We start from the raw sequence: 13,946 nt of genomic DNA on the forward strand, positions 1-13,946 counted from the left end.
CTTGTTTTCTAAAATGTAATAAACAGTAGTTGATTTCAGCTTATGTATATTTATAAACATATAAGGCATTCTCTGAATTATGAAAATTTCAAAAATACCAATGGCTTGCCAAACCCAAGCTCCTACACCATTCCATGTACCCTCAAATCTCTTTATCACAGTAATCAAGCTATCCACTGTTAATGATGCCCTTCTAGTGCTTAACTCCAATCTTTTCCTCACTGCCTTTCTCCATATTCAGACCCTGTACAACATTACTCCCCCACTTTCCCATTTTTCACAAGCCCCTAGTTCAAGTAACTACATATCAGAGCAAGATCTTCCCATCTTTAAACATGCATACGCAATTTAATCTTCTTTGTTTTTCACAACTTGCCCAATTATCTCAAGTAAATGACTATCCACCTTTTCATTCCTCTCTCTCAAAACCATACCTATATATATGGCTGCTAGATAAAAGATTAATGCTGGTGATATACTTAATCACCCGAAGTGAAACCAGGCAAAATAAAGACAACCATTATCAAATCTAAGTCCTTAAAAGTATCCATAAAAGCCCTTCAGAATTTCCAGCTACCTCTTTATCCTTCTCTAATCAAATCGTTTTTTTCCCTTAAGTATCAGTATTCAAGGTAAATAAGTAATTTTAAATGTTCATATTGAAACTGAACGTCTAGTAGTAAAAGAGCACTGTTAAAATTATCAAATATTTCAGGCATATAAAAAGTTCAGAAAACAATATAATGAACACATGTGTACTCACTACCCAGCCTAAGGTATAACATTAAAAAGAACCCCCTACATAACTCCTCTACAATATTATGTCCTCCCTATTTTCCAGAGATAACCAGCACTGATTATTTAAAACATCTTTCACTGCTAAGGTAAAAGTTTCAGTCACATAATGTGTTAACACCTCTTGAGAGCTAGTACTGGAACCCTACCACTATTTATAATATTGTTTCTGGAAAAATGCCCTGAGATCTCAACAAAAGACTTGCAGACATTTCTAAAACACAATTCAGTCATAAATTAGAGACTACCTCTACTTTTTAAATTCCAAGGAAAGGGTTTATAGCAACATATCCTCAACTTACAAATTGAGGTGGGCAATGGGAGAAAACAAGATTATTAATTCTGTGAAACTTGATTTGAAAATTACAGGGTTGGATTAGATGACCTCAAAGGTCCATTCCAACTCTGAAATTCTGTGGTTTGTACGGAATGAAATGAAAAGCCTGCTGTTATTAACTGGATTTTAAAGAACTTAACTGAGTAAATTGTAATTATTTCTTCAATAAATCTAGCATCTGAATTTATTTCTAACATTGTCTCTCCAAAGACACACACAGCAACAAACCATATATTACTGAAGATAACAGACATGACTAATATGCACAGATACCAAATAAGTCCAGTATACTGAAAATAATAATCTGATTATCCATTTTAAAAGGCAGGTAAGTTAGTATGTTAAAAAAAAAAAAAAAAATTTCTGGAGGAACCTAAAAGTTAAGGAATCTGTGATCTCTGAGTATAATAATGTATACTGTCATGTAGATCAGCACTATTCATCCACTAATCATTAAACACATTAATTCTTGATAGACAGTTGCATGAGCACAATGCCTCGCTCTGTGTAGACTATTCAATAAACATTTATAAAATGAATATCAACACTAAAACCGTCTGTTGGGAAAATAGAATAATTTAATCAGGCCCCCTTGCCTTAGGTCCGGTTGGGAGTGGTGCAGCACATTCTTTGTAAATAAGTTGTGTGTGGGTGTTCGTGCACATGTACGGTGCCACCACCCTGGTTGGTGCTGACTGCCTCCAGGCTCCCTCCCCACGTGGCCATGCTCTCTGACCTACAGCTCCAAGGACATTTTTGCCAGTTACCTAGCTCACAGACCTGTGTGTGAGGGGTCTGGTGACCCAGCCTGGGATGTGAGGGGTCTGGCGACCCAGCTTGGCGTGTGAAGGGTTTGTGACCCAGTCTGTGAACGGTCTTGAGGGGTCTGTGAGCTCCAGACCCAGTCCTAGCTTGACAATCATCGATCTAGCAGACAGAACTACCTCCATGCAAATGAGACCAAGACCCAAGTAAGGAGACTAATAAACCTGAAACCTACTTATGTTACAATTGCACTCTTTGTTTTAGGTAAAAATTCAATCTTTACCAAAAATAATCCTATTAACACATTTGTTTAGTAATTACTAATGATTGCATCTTTTTTATAATAGTTAGCTTTCATAATTCAAGTTATGCTTAGTGTTTATGACACTTGAAATATTACCTAATAATAAAGAGATTAAAAAACAATTTATAAATTGTCAACCCATGAAGGATTTTGGAGTCAATTACATATTCTGCATTCCTGAAACTTTAAAAACAAAACTAAGTTTACTAATTCATCCATGATGCATGTAATGCTTAACAGTATCAAATACTGTGGTCATGTACGAATATTTTTATCATCTGATCATTAATTATCTGTGATTGAAATCTAAAATATTTAAAATTAAATTCTTAATACATTCTTAAGGAGAAACTGCTATGATTTAAAACTACATTTAACCTACTTTTAAAGTTTAAAAGTCTGACATAAAACTTGGTTTTCTTCCCAACTGTCTAAAAACTAACTGTGGCGGGTGGAAGGAGTGGAAGGGAGAGGAAAAGGAAGAGGGAGAAGAAATGGTAGCTGACTTAGATTTTGTAATTACAGTTCTCAGCTGAAAGTTGAAGGATAAATGATTTTCTTTATTGTATTAGGTATTCAATAAATGCTTGGTGAATTAATGGTTAAATGGCAGCATAGCATAAGGATTTGGGACAGCTCATTTCACCTGAGTCTTCGTTCATTAAGCCACAAAATCTTCAGGTTGAATGAACTCTGTCACTATAAACTTAGATGACTCTAGAACATGGGTTGGCAAACTTTTTCTGTAAAAGGATGGAGAGTAATTCTTTTTTATGTTTTAGAATATTTATTAACAAAGGTAAAGCTAACTTTAAGGATATTAAATAAAAGTATAATATATAAAAATAGGAGTTCCTCCCCACTCTCTATCCCCAGTATCCAGCATTGTTTTCACTAATAGTACTCATCACCATGACACACTTTATATTTACTTATTTTATTTTTTAATTATATTGAGGTGTACAACATGTTTTGATACACAGAGCGAAATGATTACAGCAGCCAAGCAAATTAACATACCCATTTCCTCACACAGTTACTTTTTTTGTGTGTATAGTGAGAGCATCTGAAATCAGCAAATTTCCGGTATATCATACAGTATTATTAACTATAGCCACTATGCTGTACATTAGATCTCTAGACTTATTCATCCTACATAACTGCAACTTTGTACCCTTTAACCAACATCTACCCATTTCTCTCACTTCCAGGCCTCTGGCAACTGCTGTTATACTCACTGTTTCTGTATATTCAACTTTTTTAGATACAGTATTTATCTCTCTGTGCCTGGCTTATTTCAGTTAATATAACATCCTCCAGGTTCATTCATGTTGTCACAAATGGTAGGATTTCCTTCTTTTCTAAAGCTAAATAATATTGCATTATGTATATAAACCACAATTTCTTTATCCATTCATCTGTCCACGGACACTATGGCTGTTTCCGTATCTTTTGTGAATAATGCTGCAATAAACATGGCAATGCAGATATCTCTTTAACATGCTGATTTCATTTCCTTTGAGTACATAACCAGAAGAGGGATTGCTGGACCATATGTTAGTTCTATTTTTAATTTTTTGAGAAACCTCCATACTATTTTCCATGATGGCTGCACCAATCTACATTCCCACCAGCAGTGTACAAGGATTCCCTTTTCACCATATTTTAACCAACATTTGTTATCTCTTATCTTGTTGATAATAGCCATCCTAACAGGTATGAGGTGGTATCTCATTATGGTTTTGATTTGCATTTCACTGATGATTAATGTGATTGGGCACTTTTATCTGTTTGCTATTTGCATGTCTTTTTTGGGAAAAAATGTCTATTGAGTTCCTCTGCCCATCTTTTAATCTGGTTATTTGTGTTTTTTGCTATGAGTTGTGTGAGTTCCTTACATATTTTGGATATTAACCTCTTATCACACATACAGTTTGCAAATATTTTCTCCCAGTCCATATCCATCCTCATCATTTTGTTGATCGCTTCCTTTGCTGTACAGAAGCTTTTTAGTTTGATGTAGTCCTGCTTATTTATTTTTACTTTTGTTGCCTGAGCTTTTGGTGTCATATCCAAAAAAACCATTGCCAAGAACAAGGAACTTATCCCTGATGCTTTCTTCTACGAGTTTTACAGTTTCAGGTTTTATGTTTAAGTCTTTTATCCATTTTGAGTTGATTTTTCTGTAAGGGTCCAATTTCATTCCTTTGCATGTGGAAATCCATTTTTTCCAGCACCATCTATCGAAGAGACTATTTGTTCCACATTTTGTATTCTGGGCACTCTTGTGGAATATTAATTGACTATATATGTGTGGGTTTATTTCCAGGTTATATATTCTGTTCCATTGGTCTGTGTGTCTGTTTTCATGCCAGTATAGTACTGTTTTGATTACTATAGCTTTGTAATATAATTTGAAACCAGGAAGTGTGGTGCCTTCAACCTTGTCTCTCCCTCTCAAGATTGCTTTGGCTATCTGAGTCTTTTGTGGTTCTACACAAATTTTAGAATTTTTTAAAATTTCTGTGAAAAATAACATTGGAATTTTGATAGGGATTGTGTTGAATCTGTATATTGCTTTCAGTAATATGGAAATCTTGATAACACAAACTATTTCTATCCATAAACAAGGGATATCTTTCCATTTATTTGTGTCTTCTCCAATTTCTTTTATCACTTTCACATTCTTTGTTAAATTTATTCCTAAGTACTTTACTCTTTTTGATGCAATGGTGAATGGAATTGTTTTCTTCAGTTCCTTGTCCAGCCAGTAAACATTTTAGGGTTTGTGAGCATATAGAGCAGTTCCTCAGTATCTGCAGGGGATTGGTTCCAGGACTTTCAGTGGATACCAAAATCTGAGGATGCTCAAGTCCCTGATATAAAATGGCGTGGTTTTGTATGTAACCTAGCACATCTTCTCGTATACTTTAAATCATCTCTAGTTTACTTATAATACCTAATACAGTATAAATGCTATGGAAGCAGTTGTTATACTATATTGTTTAGGGAATAATGACAAGAAAAAAAGTCTGTACATGTTCAGTACAGAAGCAATTTTTTTTCTGGATATTTTTGATCCGTGGTTAGTTGAATCCACAGATGCAGGACCCACATACATGGAATGCTGACGGTAGTTAGTCTCTGTCACAACTATTCAACTCTGTCTTTGTAGCAGGAAAGCAGCCATAGATAACACATAAACGAATGAGCAAAGAAGGCTGTGTTCCTGTAAAACTTTAAATGGACAATGAAATTTAAATTCCATGTAATTGTCATTTATCACAAAATATTATTCTTTTGATTGTTTCCCCAACCATTAAAAAAGGTTAAAAAAAATTCTTAACACAGGGGCCTTGCAAAAATAGGTAACATGCTAGATTTGGCCCACAGACCACAGATTGCTAACCACCAGATCTAGATGATTTCTAAAACCCCTTCAACCTCCACGGATTTTGTAAATGATAAAGCAAAATTAAGAATGCACCCCCAACAAAAAATATCCACCGGCACCATCACAGAAAACCAACCTATGAACAAAAACATAAAAAAAAATAAAGAATTCCCCTCTCCCTCAAACAGTTTTAATTTTATCAACCAATTTTTCTCATCTCGGGGGCTATAACACCAGCAGCACAAAAACTCTTCAGTTGTTAAGTTTGTTTAGGCAACCTTTAAGAAGTAAGTTTCCTTTATTCCATTCACATAAGAAGCTCATTTATCATGATATTCTTGTAATCATAAAACTTGGCCAATGATTTATAAGTTTTAGCTAAGTAGTGTGAGATTCCATGCTGCTTACTAATAGAGTAACAGAATTTCAAAACATTTGCCAAATTCAGGGCAATAAAAACCAATGACTGAATATTAAAAGTTAAGAAAAAACTTCAGAGCCAACTCCTTTTAAAACATGAAATTGGGGACAAGCACATAAAGAGAACTTTCCACATCATATTAAGAATGAATTTACCTAGGACATATTTCAGACACATTAAATAGTGAATTATTTCATTGGGCTGGCTTATTAGAACCCAAGAACTGTAGAAAATTGGTGTGAATCTCTCAGTACTTCTAAGATTGCTAGCCTTATTGTGTTTGTGCATAGAATGGAGACATTATCACACATTTCACACTGCAGCTGGAATGCTGAGATAATGTGAAAGAATTTGAGAAAGTGGAATTGGACCTATTTTCTGCTACTTTACAGTATCAACTTTTGGTAATTTAACAGTCTTGCTCTTTATGTTTCCTAATGTGGACTTGGAAGAGAACCCTCAGCACATTTAACTCTCAGTTCCACAGCTGGACAATTTGAATCAGTAGTAGACCTGCCACTTTGTTTAGTTATATTTTTCTATAAATGCCCATTTATGTTTGTTGCTTTTTATGGATGTGTCAAATTGCCACTGATGACTAAACTACCTGGAAAATTACCCTAAACTCATACAAGATACCATTTTCATTTACTTGGGTCATTCTGCAAGGTTCACTATGCAGGTCATATCCAAAACACCATGGTTTTCTTTATAAGCATTCCAGCAAAGTCTGATAACAGGCAGTCCTTTGGTAGGAAATAACATGTCACAATCTATTTACAACAGAGGTATAGACTAAGAGTATTTATGCAAACACAAACTCAACTCTGAAACTTACAAATGATATCTAATGAGTTCATGCTTAGCACTAGACGGAAAAGGTATTTTAAAGAAGGTATTTGGTTTTGTGAATTTTAAGTTCCTTTTAGCTTACTCATATGTAGTCCCTTTCTATATGCTGAAAGTTAATTTTTACTACAGAGGTAGGTAAACATAGGTATTTGGGGCCATTTCTGATGGCAATCTGCCACTCCCCTCAACATGGTGTCTTCTCTTTTACCCCTTTTTGGTTTCTCTTTTTATGTGTTCACTGATTTCTCTTTTTCTTGTGCCTGTTTTTTAATTGTTAGTGTAGTACTGCTACTGGCACTCAAGGCTGAGAAGGTTGCTAACCCCTATTCCCTCATCTCCTTATGATCTAATTGAACAGAGACATGATATAGAATGCAATTGTGTATTCCTGATAACATTATTATTGCCTATACCAAATGAAATTAGCTCAAATAAAAAAGGGGGGGGGGACTTTTTCAAAAGATATTACAAACCTATCCTCCCCCACTCAAAACAAACACACACAAAAAATGTCTTAATTTTGCTCCTTCTCATTTTTCTTCAGGTCTATTTGAGCCCTGAAAACCTATCACATTTTTCTAAACATATCCACTCTTCTCTTCAAGTGCACTTCAAAAATACCGTAAGTTGACCATAATTCATACAATAGCCAGAACACTTGTTTTCACATAATGTCAGGAAGAAAGCCGACAGCCCTCCTAGATGCAACTTAAGAGCTATATTTTTTTAAAGCTGCCTTGAAAAGAAGCACCTAGAGCCTTCAAGTCACTCTAGAATGTTTCAAGAGTAAACAGACCTTGCTGTAAATTGTCTTACCAACCTTTTCAAACTACACTCACTGTTGCAATACAGAAAGGGTTTTATCTCACACATTGCACACAACAAAAATGGTAAATACATGATCCATATACTTGAGGAGTTGAAATCTAAAACTGACAGATGCAAGCATAAATGTCACAGCAAGATGAATGCTATGGTAAGATTTTTTTTTTAACACGTGTACGTGTATATAAACTTACATATGTGCACACACAAACACACACAAGGATCCTGCAATACTTTTTTTTTTTAAATTGAAATGTAGTTCATTGTAAATATCTGTGGGGTAAAGAATTGAATATCAGTACCTGTGTGCAATATGTGATATCAGGACAATTAGTATATTTAACATTATAAAATGCAGTCATTCTTCCTGGTCTTTTACCAGTTCCTCCTTTATCCCCTCCCACTCCCCCTTTTCCACCTCAGGCAACCTCAGTTCTGTTCTCTCCTCTTGAAAGTTCAACATTTTATTGTGATTGTTGTATCTTTCTTTTTTTATTTATTTTTTTAGCTCCCACTTATCAGTGAAGACATTCGATATTTTGCTTTCTGCGCCTAGCTTATTTCACTTCACATGATTTTCTCCAAGTTCACCCATGTTGCTGTGAATGGTAGAATTTCATTTTTTTTAATGGCTGAGTAGTACTCCATTGAGTATATATACCACATTTTCCTTATCCAGTCATCTGATGATGGACATTTAGGTTGGTTCCATCTCTTGGCTGTTGTAAATAGAGCTGCAATAAACATGGGAGTGCAGGTATCCCTTCAACATGATGATTTCCATTCCTTTGGGTATATACCCAGCAGTGGAACTGCTGGATCATATGGCAGTTCTATCTGAAGCTGTTTAAGGAACCTCCATACTGTTTTCCATAATGGCTGCACAAAATTTTAGTCCCACCAACAGTGTAGGTAGGTTCCCTTTTCTCCACATCCTCACCAGCATTTGTTGTTCTCCATCTTTTTTATGATAGCCAGTCTAACTGGGGTGAGATGGTATCTTAATGTGGTTAAGCCACACCTGGGGCCAATTTAGCCACAGCTGGAGCAGCCAAAGCAGCCAGGGTGCTGCTGTGGGGAGCAGCATCCTGAGGTGGCCCTGGGCAGTGAGCCCATGGAGGGTATTTCAGGCCTATTCCCTGAGACCATTCTGTCTCCCTAAGCCTCTGGGCCTATAATGGAAGATGCAGCATTAAGATCTCTGAAATGCCTTCAAGGTCTTTCTCCCTTCTTTTGATAATCCCTTTCTTCTGTATTAACGTTAGCAAACAGTCGCTGGGCTACACCACTGAATTGTTCTCCTGAAAATGCTCTCTGCTTCTCTACCACATTGCTAGGTTGCAAGTTTTCTAAATCTTTACACTCTGCTTCCCTTTTAATAATAAATTCTAGCTTTATGTCATTCCTTTGCCATCATAACTCAGTGCAGGCTGTTACAAGTAGCCATTCAGCTTCCTGAACGTTTTGCTACTTAGAAATTTCTTCTGCCTAATACACTGGATCAGCACCTTGACATTCCATATTCCATGAAACTTTTGGGCATGCACAGAATGCAGCCAAGTTCCTTGCCAGTTCACAGCAAGGGTGATCTTTGCCCTGGTTTCCAATAAGTCTCTTCTTATTTTCATCTGAAATCTCAGAAGGGCCTTTACTGTCCATATTTCTATCAGCATTCTGCTCACCACCATTGTAGTGGATTGATTTATGTCCCCCCAAAACCCACTGGAGCTTGAATTGTGTCCCTCAAATTTCATGTATTAGATACTTAGCCCCCACTGTGACTGTTAAGAGGGTGGGAAATCCTATTATGGCAACTGAAAGATGTAACCTTAAAGAGGTGATTAGATTGTAGGACTGTGCAGTAGTGAATGGATTAAAAATGGTGGTCAGGGCATGGTTCTGAGGACTTTAAAAGAGGAGGAGAGTCTCTCTTGCTCTCTCTCTGCTCTCTCTGCTTCCACCATCTTGCAATGGTCTCTGATTCACTGTTGCCACCACCAGATGGACTTTCGACTTCCCAGCCTCAGAAACTAAGCAATAAATGTTTTTCTTTATAAATCACCAAGTTTCAGGTATTTTGTTATAAGCAACCTCAATGGACTATTACAACCATTTAACTAGTCTCCAGAACATTACAAACTTATACTGGTTTTCTTGTCTTCTAAACTTTCACCAGCATCTAGGTGTTTTCTAGCCTCCTCCTTCAAATTCTTCAAGCCTCTGTTCAACACCCAGTTCCCAAGCTGCTTCCACATTTTCAAGTATTTGATATAAGCAACACCCTACTTCTCTTGTACCAATTTTCTGTATTAGTCTGTTTCTGTTGTTTATAACATAAATAGCTGGAACTGGGTGATTTATAAGAAAACAAAATTTATTGCTTACAGTTTCTGAGGCTGGGAGGTCCAAAGTCCAGGGAATACATCTGCTTAGGGTCTTCTTTGGAGGAGGCTTTACAGCAATGCAAGGGTCTCACATGGCAGAAAATGATGGAGCAGAGAGAGAGAGAGAGCTCCTCATGTGCTCTCCTTTTAAAGCCCTCAGAACTATCCCACAACCACCATTAAACCATCAATTTAATCCCTCTTAAAGGTTCCACCTTTTAATTACCTTAATAGAACTTCAGTCTCTAATGATTGGTATCAGTTGTAATGTCTCCTTTCTCATTCCTGATTTTTGTAATTTGGGCCTTCTCTCTCCTTTTTTTAGTTAGCTTAGCTAATGCTTTGCCTATTTATCTTCTCACAAAACCAAGTTTTTCTTTCATTGATCTTTTGTATTGTTTTTTGGGTCTCTATTTCATTTAGTTCTGCTCTGATCTTAACTATTTCTGTCCATCTACTAATTTTGGGATTGGATTGCTCTCATTTTTTCTAGTTCTTTGAGTTGTAACGTTAGGTTAATTTAAAAAAATATATTTAGGGGGTCCCAAACTCCTGCATCTCACAGCACGACGATTACCCCTCAGCTCTAATTCTAGCCACGATGGACAATGCCCGTGAGTCTCCCACAGACAAAGGTGAAGAGACAGGGGAGTCGGACGAGACGGCCACTGCTCCCAGAGGCTGGGGACTACTGACACAGATGGAATCCCAGAGGAAAATGACAGAGACGGAGATGTGAACTTGAAAGAAGCCGTAGCAGAGGAAGGCAAGCTCAAGAGTCAGGATGTCTCAGATTTAACAGCGGTTGAAAGGGAAGACTCATTACTTACTCCTGCAGCCAAAAAACTGAAAATAGATACCAAAGAAAAGAAAAAGAAGCAGAAAATGGATGAAGATGAGATTCAGAAGATGCAAATCCTGGTTTCTTTTTTTTCTGAGGAGCAGCTGAATCGTTATGAAATGTATAGCCAGTCAGCTTTCCATAAGGCAGCCACTGAAAGGCTGATCCAGTCCGTTAGTGGCACTTCTGTGTCTCATAATGTTGCTATTGCTATGTCTGGTTTTTCCAAGGTTTTTGTCGGGGAGGTGGTAGAAGCAGCACTGGATATGTGTGAGAAGTGGGGAGAAATGCCACCACTGCAACCCAAACATATAAGGAAAGCTGTTCAAAGGTTAAAGTCCAAGGGGCAAATCCCCAACTCCAAGCACAAAAAAAATCATCTTCTTCTAGACCAAAGCCTAGAAAGGCCTATTACTGATAGAAGAAGTACTGGTTCCAGACTTCCTGTTACATCAGATTTTCTGCACTGGTGCTTTAGTATCTCAGTCCTCCATGGACTCCATGATGATTTTAATGTCTTTCTCAAAACTCTGGTATTTGTCACACCTAGAAGGAATGCAGCTTGCCTTTGACTAAATTTTGGGACCTCTTCAGGCATCCTGACCTCTTGGCTAGTTGGCAGAAGAAAAGTACACAGGCCTTAGCATCTTCTGGATAGGGAAGCTGCTTTCAGAGAGAAAAAACCTTTCCAAGAGAGCTTTGATGGTTTCACATTGAAGCCTAAAGTTGCTAAGACTTAGGTTGCTTCTTACATCTGGTTTTAAGTAGATGAAACAATCAGAAACTTTGGATTTGTGACACTCCACCATGAAGGACACAGTGATAGGAGGAGTAGTGGAATAATTTGTGCTTGTAAACATTTCAGATTCTCCTGTGGATTTTGGTAAGTGATCATTAAACTGTTTTCCAGTTTGCCCATAAAAAAAAAATATATATATATATATATACAGATATAGATATATACACATATATATATAATTATTATTATTTTACATTCTAAGATGTTGTTGTGGAGCAGTTATGAGGGAGGGGGAGGGGGATATGGGAAGGGCATAGGGTGGCAGGAGGAGGAGGGGGGCATGATCAAGGCCTGTGGCACCCCCCTCATTCTGGCAGGGGAACCCAAGGGGCTTCTGGTGATGGTTCAGGCATAGCTGGGCTGGATGCGCAATTAGGAGGTGAGGCTGAGGCCCTCGAGCCCCCACTACTCTGGCTTGGAGGCCTGGGGCACTTCCAGAAGTGGCCTGGTGGTCACTGCTGGGCTGGATGCAGAGGTCAAGGGGCATGGCTGAGGACTTCGGCCTCCCCTCCACTGGTCTGGGAGCACAGGACACTTTCAGCCATGGCTTGCTGGACATTGTTGGGATGGATGTGGACATCGGGGCAGCATGGCTGAGGCCCTCGGCTCCCCAAAACTCCAGCTCAGGGGCCCAGGGAACTTCCGGCAGTGGCTCAGGGGTCATCGCTGGGCTGAATGTGGACATTGAGGGGTGCATGGCTGAAGTCCTTGGCCCCCCCCACCTTGGCTCAGGAGCGTGGGGTGCTTCCGGTGGTGGCCTGGTAGTCATTGCTGGGCCAGACGCAGATGTCAGGGGGGCATGGCTGAGGCCTTCAGACCCCCACCACCTTGGATCGGGAACTGGTGCACTTCTGGCAGTGGCCTGATGGTCATCGATGGGCTGGATACGGATGTCAGGGTGGGTGTGGCTGAGACCCTCAGCCCTCCCCCACCCTGGCTTGTGAGCCTGGGGGACTTCTGGTCCTTCTAGGTTTTATAGGTGTTCTTTGGTGGTGTTAGACCTTAACTGGTTAATATCAGAACTTTGTCTCTGATCTGTAGGTTTTTTGTTTGTTCTTTCAGTTCTGTGTTGTATTATTGGCTACCCCAACCACTTAAAATCTGCACTGGAAATAATTTGTTGTCCTTTGCTTACTTCTAAAATGGGGGAACTTTCTGTGGGGACCAGCACTTGAGCCCTACGGTTGAGCTAAATTGCTGCTTTGCTGCTGATTCCTTGTGGAATGCTTTTTGTGCAGCTCAGGTTTTAAATGTTGACCTTGAAGTACTTTCAGGTCATATGAGGTCCAGTACACCTGGGTTGTGTGGAAACTCTGGTCTGGGTCTTTGTCTTTTCAGCAACCTGCACCCCCTGCAGTTTTATATTTCTGACCAGTCTCTACTGAGTGAGCCTGTGCTGACAGGAGGGCAGATCAGCTGTCTATGGTGTGCCCCAGTGTTCCCCTGGTTTACGAGTCTCCTGCATCCCCTTTACTTCAAACACTTCCCGTGAGATGGGCCACGCACTGGTCCCTTGCGATGACTCACTGGCCTCTGAGTGGCTTTTTTCCACTGTCTGTGGCCCCTCACTCCTATGTGGGCCACGGAAACCCTGTTAGTGGTCTAGCTGGCCTGAGGGCGCCCAAGGCCCTCTTCTACCCTGCAGCCTCCAAGCAACTTCATATGAAGGGCACAGTAGTGGCTTTTGCCAGCTCTTGCTCCACGTGCTCACCAGGGCCAGCTTTGAAGAGGCTGGGGCTTGAAACACTCGGAGTGGTCCTTTCTTTCTCTCATTGTGGCTTCTCCCGCCTTCATGAAGTCCATAGATCTCTCCTCCTCTTCCCCTGAGCTCTAGCAGCCCCAGCTTGGCATTCATTGCTTTTTAATAGTTGTAAAATTGGTTGATTGTGGGAGAGAGTGACATTGGGTACCGTCTATTCCACCATCTTGAGCAGAAGTCCTTATATCTTTCTCTTCTTTTGATGTAAGCATTTACTGCAATAAACTTCTCTCTTAGTATGGCTTTTGAAGTATCCCACAGGTCTTGGTATGGTGAGCCTTTATGTTCATTAGTTTCAAGAAATCTTTTCGATTTCCTGTTTAATTTCTTCTTGGGACCATAGGTCAGTTCAGAAGCATGTTGTTTAATTTTCATGTATTTGTATAGTTTTCAGAGTTTTGCTTGCTATTAATTTCTAGTTTTAATCTGCTGTGGTCTGAAAAGAGAGCTGTAATGATTTCAATTTTAAA

General features: G+C 38.9%; 1 protein-coding gene and 1 pseudogene across 2 annotated transcripts in view; one reads left to right on the forward strand and one right to left on the reverse strand.

Moving 5' to 3' along the window:
- The window catches only part of ABCB7 (ATP binding cassette subfamily B member 7), a 115,240-nt gene that overhangs the window by 60,507 nt on the left and 40,787 nt on the right, over positions 1-13,946 (reverse strand). The gene's annotated exons all lie outside the window — the stretch shown is intronic.
- Positions 10,679-11,233, forward strand: LOC134366596 (transcription initiation factor TFIID subunit 11-like; annotated as a pseudogene).

This window comes from Cynocephalus volans, chromosome X (assembly GCF_027409185.1).
Source record: "Cynocephalus volans isolate mCynVol1 chromosome X, mCynVol1.pri, whole genome shotgun sequence".
Lineage (NCBI taxonomy): Eukaryota > Metazoa > Chordata > Mammalia > Dermoptera > Cynocephalidae > Cynocephalus > Cynocephalus volans.